Genomic DNA, 10,558 nt, shown 5'->3' with positions numbered 1-10,558 from the left:
GTGTGGTCAGCCAGGGCATATGAAGAGGTATTGCCCGCAGTTGGGTGGCACACCTGGTGCATCCGGTATGAGGCCGATTCAGGGTCAGCAGCCAGCTCCGTCAGGTCAGGCCTCGAGGGCCAATCAGGGGGCTTCATCGTCCCAGTCAGTACAGCAATCTTATGCTCCTAGGGTTGAGCAGGTTGATCAGAGGTCGTCTGGGCGAGTGTATGCTGTTACCGCACAGGATCTTGTACCAGCACCATCAGTTGTGAGAGGTACCTTCTTGTTTTGCAACTCGGTTGCTAATGTTTTGATTGATACGGGTGCATCTCATTCCTTTGTGTCTGCTGCATTTGCATCTGTTTTGGAGTTGGAGTTAGCACAGTTAGCATCTCCTATTTGTGTAGTGTCACCTCTTGGGGGTGAATTGATTTTGAAACAAGGTGTTAGGGGTTGTGATATAGAGGTTGATTATCATAGAATCCCATTTTCCTTTGTAGTTATGCCTATGAGGGGTTTCGATGTTATTTTGGGTATGGACTGGTTATCGTCATACCGGGCAGTTATTGATTGCTACCGCCAGAGGGTCACTTGTTGTACCGTGAGCGGAGAGTATTTTCATTTTCTGGGGGACCGGGTTGGTGATGTGTTGCCACCGGGGTACATTCCGCGAGGACAGAGTGAGCTTAGTAGTCTACTTGCTAACTTTTTTATTAGTGAGGATGATGAGACTCAGATTGTATTGCCAAGGGTGGTTTGTGAGTACTCGGATGTCTTTCCCGAGGATCTTGTTGGTTTGCCACCGTATCGGGAGATTGAGTTCTCTATTGACCTAGTGCCCGGCACGGCGCCGATTTCCATGGCACCTTATCGTTTTGCCCCAACCGAGCTAGTTGAGTTGAAGACTCAGCTCCAGGAGTTGCTAGACAAGGGTTTTATTCGTCCTAGTGTTTCGCCGTGGGGAGCACCAGCTCTCTTCGTTAAAAAGAAAGGTGGTGCTTTGAGACTTTGTATAGATTACCGGAAGTTGAATCGGGCTACGGTCAAGAATAAGTACCCTATGCCCCGTATAGATGACCTGTTTGACCAGTTGAAAGGTTCCCGTTGTTTCTCTAAGATAGATTTGAGATCGGGTTACCACCAGTTGAGGGTCAGGGAAGAGGATATTCCGAAGACGGCATTCCGTACGCGGTATGGCCATTATGAGTTTTTGGTGATGCCATTCGGGCTCACCAATGCACCGGCAGTTTTTATGGATTTGATGAACCGGATCTTCCGGGAATTCTTGGATCGGTTTGTAGTCGTTTTTGTGGACGACATCCTTATTTATTCACCTTCTGAGGAGAAGCACAAGGAACACTTGAGAGTGGTGCTTGAGTTACTTAGAGCCCATAAGCTTTATGCTAAGTTTGGGAAGTGTGAGTTCTGGCTAGAAGAGGTCAAGTTTTTAGGCCATGTTGTTTCTGGGGAAGGAGTGTCTGTTGATACATCCAAGGTAGAGGCAGTGCAGGATTGGGCACAGCCTAAGAACGTTTTTGAGATCCGTAGTTTTCTGGGATTAGCTGGTTATTACCGTCGGTTTGTAAAAGATTTCTCCAGATTAGCTTCGCCTTTGACTAGGTTGACTCGGAAGGGAGTCAAATTTGTATGGAGTGAGACTTGTGAAAAGTCGTTCCAGGAGTTGAAAGTTAGACTGACCACCGCTCCGGTCTTGATTATTCCAGAGAGAGGGTTGGGTTATGCAGTCTATTGTGACGCCTCACGAGAGGGTCTGGGTTGTGTGTTAATGCAAGAAGGGAAAGTAGTTGCCTATGGCTCACGTCAGTTGAAAATTCACGAGCAGAATTACCCTACGCATGATCTAGAGTTAGCAGCTGTGATATTTGCCTTGAAGATTTGGAGGCATTATCTTTATGGTGAGAGATTTGAGGTATTCTCGGATCATAAGAGTCTGAAATATTTGTTTACACAGAAAGACTTAAACTTGAGGCAGAGGAGGTGGATGGAATTTATAGAGGATTATGATTTTGAGTTGCATTATCATCCGGGAAAGGCCAATGTGGTGGCCGATGCCCTTAGCAGGAAACCTATTGGTGATATGGCTGGTATAGCCATCCGAGAATGGGAGATGTTGGGTGCACTTGGGGAGTTTGACTTACTTCTGGGCGATTCCATAGAGGCTGCGGCCTTATTTTCTGTTGTTGCACAGCCCACACTTGTGACTCGAGTGTTAGAGGCTCAGAGAGGTGACCTTGAGGTAGAATCTCTCCGTGAGAAGATTTCTGGTGGGAAGGTAGAGAAGGGTTTGACGGTGTATTCCGACCAGAGTGTGAGATACCGAGACCGTCTGTTTGTGCCGAAGTCTTGCCGAGAGGAAGTACTCCGAGAGTTCCACCATTCACGCCTTGCGGTGCATCCGGGAGGCACTAAGATGTATCGGGATTTGGGTCGCCAGTTCTGGTGGCGGGGTATGAAGAGAGATGTGGCAGCTTTCGTATCTAAGTGCCTTACTTGTCAACAAGTGAAGGCCGAACATCAGAGGCCAGCGGGTTTATTGCAACCCTTGCCTATTGCCGAGTGGAAGTGGGAGCATGTCACTATGGACTTCGTTGTGGGTCTTCCGAGGGCTCAGCGGGGTAGTGATGCTATTTGGGTAGTTGTGGACCGGTTGACTAAGTCGGCGCATTTTATTTCTATGCGTGTTAGAGATTCGGTAGATCATCTTGTTGACTTGTATATTCGGGACATAGTGAGATTGCATGGGGTCCCAGTGACGATCGTCTCAGATAGAGATCCTCGTTTTACTGCCAGGTTGTGGCAGAGTTTGCAGAGTGCCTTAGGCACTAAGTTGACCTTTAGCACGGCTTATCATCCTCAGACTGACAGACAGTCCGAGCGTACTATTCAAATCCTTGAGGATATGCTTCGGGGTTGTGTTCTAGACTTTAGTGGATCGTGGGAGAGGCACTTGCCGTTGGTGGAGTTTGCCTACAATAACAGTTTCCAATCTAGTATCGGTATGGCACCATTTGAGGCCTTGTATGGCCGACCGTGTAGATCTCCTGTTTGTTGGGCTGAGGTGGGTGATGCACCTCTGTTGGGTCCGGAGTTGGTGAGGGAAACGACGGAGAAAGTTGAGCTTATCCGTAAGAGGCTTGTTACAGCACAGAGTCGTCAGAAATCGTATGCCGACCGTAGGAGGAGAGCTTTGGTGTTTGAGGTGAGTGATCATGTCTTTCTGAAGATATCACCTAGACGAGGTTTGATGAGGTTTGGGAAGAGTGGGAAGTTGTCCCCTCGGTTTATTGGTCCGTTTGAGATCCTTGAGAGGATTGGCGAGGCTGCTTATCGTTTAGCCTTGCCGCCGCAGTTGTCCGGAGTACATGACGTGTTTCATGTGAGTATGCTTCGGAAGTATGAGCCGGATCCATCACATGTGTTGGATTGGACCGATTTAGTGGTTGATGTGGATATTTCGTATGAGGAGAGACCGGTTCGGGTATTGGATAGGCGGGATCAAGTTTTGCGAGGCAAAACCATCCCTTTGGTCAAAGTTTTGTGGAAACACCACGGAGTGGAGGAAGCCACTTGGGAACGTGAATTGGAAGTCCGCGAGAAATATCCGGACATGTTTGTTGATTTGTAATCTTACAACTAGATTCTGTTATATTGTTGAACTTAAGAGCTTTACATATGTCTTAAGTTGTAAAACATTGAGTATGTTATGGTAATTGATTGTATCTTGAAACTTGTTTCATTATAGAAGATTAGTGTAACATTGTATATGTTGGTTACATTGTTGGATGTGTTATATATATCATGCAATTGAATATGATATGGAAATTGTTAACATTGAAGGGAATAATGCATAATAGTGGTGCAGGTTGAAATATATATTATCTTATATATATTGTGGGATACCTCTTGATAAAAGGATGAAGTGACCAGTATTGGGTCAAGTTGTTTATTATGGTTATATTATATCATTGGGAAATTGAGAAAAATCTGTTTTCAAAAATTCATGCTTAATTTCGGGGACGAAATTCTTTGAAGGGGGGGAGGTTATAGCGACCCTGGTCTTTTCCCATTTAATTATTGTATCCGGACTGTTCCGTAGATTTTGTCATTGTATATGGTTGTTGTTGTTATTCCTTATTTTCTCTTTTGGAATTATAGGATGTGTTGGGCAGGTTTGTTTCAGGTTGGTTGGGTTTAGAAACCAAGAGTTGCTGTCCAGGTTTTTGGTTCTTCGCTCGAGCGAGGAGTTGTTCGCTCGAGCGAGAGGTAGTGTTTGATTTGGACCTGTAGCTGTGCATTCTTGGCTCGAGCGAGCTTTTCTTCGCTCGAGCGAGTTAGTTCATCCTTCGCTCGAGCTATAGTTCCTTCGCTCGAGCGTGTGTCTGGGTTCAGACCTGAGGGTTTGAGTTCTTCGCTCGACCGAGCTTTCTTTCGCTCGAGCGAGCATTTGAGTTGTTGGCTCGAGCAAGGCTTCCTTGGCTCGAGCGTAGTTTCTCTGTGTCTGGTCGCTCGAGCGACCAAGTCTTCGCTCGAGCGAGCCTGTCCAATTTATACACACAGCAGCGGGATTTGATCAGTCTTTTTCATATTCTTTTGATTCAAAACCCCAGGTTCGACTTCTCTCTCTCCCTACTCACCTTCTTTCTTAGATTTGATCCACTTAGGGTGTGTTTCTACCCTAGATCCTTCATTAAAAAGATAGAGTGAGGCAAGGGCTACCATTTAATCTGAGCATTTGACGATTTGGAGCACTTTGGTATTTTGGGCATTCATCTCTTTCTTCGCCTTTTTGGGTTGTTTTCTTTGAGGTAGGGATTTCCTACTCCATTTTATAGGTTTTGCTCTAAGTTTTGGTATTTTGATGTGTTGGGTTACTTTGGCAATTTTTGGGAAAACCCCAGTTATTGTAATAAATTAATTTATATAATCAATTCAGGGAAAATTGGGGAATTTAGTTGAATTCATGGAATTAATGACTTTATTGATTAAATGGTATAGTTGGTTAATTTAATCACTCACCTATGAAAATGTTGGAATTATGTTAGTTGATACATTTATTTCCTGTTTAGAAATAACTGTTTTGGGCTATCGGTGGAGGATAGTCGTGATTGTTGTAGACATTGCATGTGGATTAGGAACAACTGAAACTAATCACATTGGTTAAGTCATTAACTTTGACTATTGCATTGATACAGAAAATACGTGTATTGATTGAGCATTGCATTTGCATACATTGTTTTGTGTGGGAGGAGATAGGGGATGTACTCCACGGTTTAGGGGAAGATAGGGGATGGACCTCTAAACCGGATTTTGTTTGGGAGGAGATAGGGGATGGACTCCATTAGCATCACTTTTATGTGTGCTTATTATATTGAAGTGTTTTTATTGATACAGCACTAAAATGTGTATCAATCTGGAAGTATGAAGTGTTGTGAATTGAGCTTGAGTCTCATTTGTTTGTTGATATTGGAAGGATGTGAATATGGTATATGTAATTCACTGTTGTAGGTTGGCCAGGTTCTGAGCCATGTTGATAAAATTGGAGAGTAAATTGTATCTTAGACAATAGTGTCATGAGACTGTAAAATGAAGTGGTTGATTATCTCGGTTAACCATCTGTCAAATACTATTGCTTTATTCATTGCTTATATGTGGTTTAGTATATTTCTACTGGGCTGTGGCTCACCCTTTATGGGAACATCATTTTCAGGTTCAGGTGATAAGCAACCTCCCAGGACTTAGTTTGGAAGGATGCGGATTTTGAAGACTTGTCTTTAGTTATTTATTTTAAATAAGGTTACATGTAAACATTCAAGCCAAGGGCTTAACTTGTAAATGGGTTAATACTCATTCTTTTGTGTCCAAGTGTTAGCTTGGAAAGATGTAAGCCCTTAGGGCATTTATTTTGATGTTCCATGTAATGACTTTTAATAAAAGTACTCTGATGAATAATTCAAAAGATTCGTTTTCTTTTAATAATGCACGTTAATGTTATGTACATTATGGGTTTAATTTGAGGGCGTTACAGGTTTATTGGGTAAACACTCGCATGTCATGTTTGCACTAGGATAGTTGTTTGTGATTGTGGTATTAGTACACTTATCATAAGTATGCCTTAATTCACATGAAGACACTATCATAGCGGTGACCTCTCTATTATAATCCCTGGCATACATCATTGATAATTGCTAGTGTTGCAAAAAGAATAAATGACTAGCCTTAATTCTCAAAATAAATCAATAATATATATATATATAAAAAAAAAAAAAACACCTGACTTGCTTGAATTCGTAGCCTTTTTAACTCGACTTATTAAGCCCGTAGGGGTGTCTCTACACCTAGTGCATTAAAACCGTCTGGTTTGGGAGTCATTGGCCCAATACTTGCTCCAGGGGTTAATTAGAAAGCTTAAGGGACCTAGATGTTGCACAGTTAAGGAAAAATAAGGAAAATGACTTGTTCAGATTCATAACCTTTTCAGCTCGAGTTATTAAGCTCGTAGGGGTGTCTTCACACCTAGTGCCCTGAAACCGTCTGGTTTGGGATTCATTGGCCTAATGCTTGTTACATGGGTTGATTAGAAAGCTTAATGGATTAGGGCATTGCACAGTCTTTTAAAAAAAAAACACACACTTTGAGAATCCTAGTTACAAAAGTTTAATATTGTTTGTATATGTTGGGGGTTATTATGAATTACACTGGGCTATTATAGTGGTCAGTTAACTAGTTATGGAGATTGCACGTTACACCGAGGTTATTGATGATATGTTCCACTAGTATTCACAAGTACATAGAACTTGAGTTGTGTAATACTGAATTGCGGTCTCTGCTCAATAGATTCCATCATGCTTGATTACTATGCCTTCTTCAATGACTCATCATGTCTTAATATTGCACTGTAGTGGCACATAAGTTAATTCTTGAGTGGTGCAATGTGATTGATTGTTGCTGGATAGATGTGAATATGTTAATGTTTGTGGGTATGATTTCTAAAAACCTTCACTAGACTTTACTCGTCCACTTGGGGTAACTTTGCGGGTTAAAGGCTTGTTGCATATGTTAAATGCAACCATTCTTCCCACGAAAAATGAGATAGCTAGATTTTGCTTAATTCTTTCCTTCTTTATTCCTTGCTTGAGGACTAGCAAGTTATAAGTTGGAAGATGTGATTGAGGCCTAATTATACAACACTGAGGTCGTTAATTAGGATCTCTTAACTTTACTTGTCTGTCAAACTATATATTTTATGACTGTTTAATGTCAATCAGGTTGTACATATTGGGAGCATAAAATGAGCAAAAATACATAACTCGTAGAGAAAAGTGCTTCCTGCATGTGCGAAGGCCCATTCCCGTACGTGTGGCCTGTACCTAGCAGCCAAACAGGTCCCAAGTTTCCGGTACATGCGGAACGCGCGCCGCACGTGCGGTGGAAATTCCCGCACGTGAAGCCATACCTCGGGACACGAGCCTGCTGTGTTGAACCTGTTGGAAAAGGCTACGGGTATAAAAAAGACAGAAAATAGGCTGGATTAGGGTTTTGAAAAATTCCAAGAGAGAGAAGAGGCTAGGCTTTGGAAAAAGGTAATTCCCAAGCTCCATGGAGGGTTCTTTTTCCTCCACTTCTTCCCACTTCTCTATGAGTGGCTAGGCTTATCTTTTTAAGGTTTTGATGAAACCCTAGCCAAGTAAATAGGCTTTCCTTTTGGTTTTCTTTTATGTAATGGTTTGAACAATTGTATGGTGTTTAAGAAGTTTCAAATATATAGTTTCCATTATTTCTTCGAGTATTCGACTTTCTGTGATTGTTGAATATTTTTCATACAATGGTTTTATTTTCTTTCATATTCAAGATATAAGACGAGCCATACTACGAGGCACGAGTCGTTTTGATAACTCTCTTGATCAATGCTTCAAACTTGTAGTTGCGAAGTATTATTTAGTTCGAACCGTAGCATAATTGATTTTCAAATTGAAACCTTATTTATGTAACTAGTGGTGAATTCATTACCCTAAGTTTTTCCACAATAAGTAATTCCAATTTCATTTTTTTTATCACTTTGTTTAATTTAATTATTATTAGGTTATGAACAACCATCTTTTTCATCAAAATTAATTTAAGAATTTAACAATTAAATTAGTCTAATTTCCCGTTTGTCCCTGTGGATCGATACCTGAACTTACCATTATTCTAAGGAATTTGGTACAGTTTAGTGTTTATTTTTTGTGTGTAAAACAACCCATCAATTTGGGGAAAAGGTATGTAAGACCAAAGTTAAGTTGGCCTGTGTGTCCAGGGTGAAAGTCCCGAAAACCACGCGTATACATGGATGTCAATCCTGCGGACAAAATTTCCGTAAAATGGCAAAAGTAGTGTTTGTATAGTCTACGTTTACATGGGTCCCAGTTTACGGTTTCCTCTGGATAAAATTTTCGAAAATGGTTGTATTGTTTTGGAATTTATAGAGTGTGACTCACTACCCTATTATCTGTTGTAAATGAAATGATTTATGAACCATGACGTTATTGTGGCATTGCATGGTTTTGAAAAGAGATATAAAAATGTTTTGGCACGAGCATTGCATATGCATCCACCTTGTAGTTTTGTTAAGATTCATACACTGTGTTGGATTATTTCTACTGGGCTTTGGCTTACCCTAGGTGGGAAAAACATTTCAAGTGCTGATGATATGCCTCTACCAAGGACTTAGCTTGGGAGGACTGTGGAACTAAAGGCTCATTGTTGTTATTTTGTATTTAATTTTTTACAAGCCTAGGGCTTTATCTGTAAGACTCACATTTGATGTACCCAAACATTGACTTAGAAAGATGTAAGCTATTAAGGCATATGGTTGTTGTTTAGCTTTAATTTCTTTTCACTATCTTGTAACACATGTTGTAGATTCCAGATGTACTGTTTATAAATGTATATCGTATGTGTCATCTTTTGTATATCAAACTCTGATTAATGAAAACTTATCATTTCATTTATGTTACTATTTATAAGCTATTAGGAGATTGGTATGTTGTGTTTATTTCGGGGGCGTTACAAAAATCAATTGTAAATATTTGAGAAATGGAATTGAAAGGGGTTTATATTCATGATTTAAGTTGAATTACTATTGATAATAGAAACGTTGATGTGATGTAATGGATAGATAAGTGGAAATAGAGTGTACGACGGTTATTTTTTGAATATAAGGGGAACTTGGACTTTAATGTTATAGAGTTGTAGTATTTGTACAATGTAAAATGGAAATGAAATGAGGAATGTCTTGGAATTGGATTAATAAATTTAAAATGATGTTGTTTCTTAAGTATACTAGTTTTCAAAGAAGACTTATGGTTATTCTGATGATGAAAAATAATATTTGTGGCAGAAATTTTTCTTAAATGTTTAAATGAATTTTGAGAAAATGACACTCAACGTATAATATTTTGGGCGTACAAAACGGCACCTTACTATATAGTATCATCCTACATGCATGATCATTTCTATCTATGTATTAGTTATTGTTTTAGAACTATGAGATTCCTACTGGGCATTAGTGCTCATCCCACGTTGATGAACTTCATAGGTAATTGAAGATTTCAAATATCAGGACATGGAATTTCCTTCTTGTGTAGTCTTATGATTTTATTTTGAGGTTGTAAGATATACTTGTAGTTCAGAGATCAGTATTTTTCTTGTATGTAATATGGATGTAAGCCTCAGAGGCATTTCTTTTATTTGTATGTAAATGACATTGTTGTGTAACAAGATGGAACGTGTATATCTATTTATTCATTAATTCATCAAAAGATAAATAGTCATTTGTAAATGGACTTAATTAATGAATAGTGGTAATGTTATCCGAGTAATAAACTACAGGGCGTGGCATAAATACTAGTTAAGGATGTATATTACCTGTTCGTAAAATCCATGGCAACTTACTTTTTTTTGCAGCCACTGTCAAAGAGAAGACACCAGTTACACATTTAAAACGAAGTGGCAAAATGTTGAATTCAAAGTAAGTTTCTATATTCTAGATAAATATGCAACTTAACTAGCGGAGAAACAACACTTCAATTAAAACCTAACAAGGTGAAAAACCAATTCATACAAACCATGCTGCTATATGATGAATATTTCTATTTGGTTTGTGGGTATGTATAGAAAGGTTAGTTACATTAGTGATCCTTAAAATATGCGATCTGCCATGTAATCTTTTAATTTTTCCATTTTGATTCTCAAAACTTGAGATTTGTTACAATTTATTTCCTGATATTAGCGGCATTCAAAATTAATAGGAGGGACATGTATGGTGGGCGTAGATGAGGGGAACAGAAGCTAGAAATAAGGATGTATGGGCTCATAGAAACCTACAACTTTGAATAGAGGGGCAATGCCCTTATGAAATGGTGGAGCTGATCATACCAATCTTAGAGGGGAGAAACATTGAAGAGTGGTAAAAGGCTTCCTGAGATTCTTCAAGAAATGTAAAAGAATCCACTCCCAAAGTCGACTTTTTATTACTACAAATATTAACAAATATCTTTACTGTCCTTTCAAAAATAAA

The sequence above is a fragment of the Camellia sinensis genome, chromosome 10 (genome assembly GCF_055761805.1).
Source record: "Camellia sinensis isolate YWXY chromosome 10, ASM5576180v1, whole genome shotgun sequence".
Lineage (NCBI taxonomy): Eukaryota > Viridiplantae > Streptophyta > Magnoliopsida > Ericales > Theaceae > Camellia > Camellia sinensis.
Note: the sequence above shows the minus strand (reverse complement) of the source record.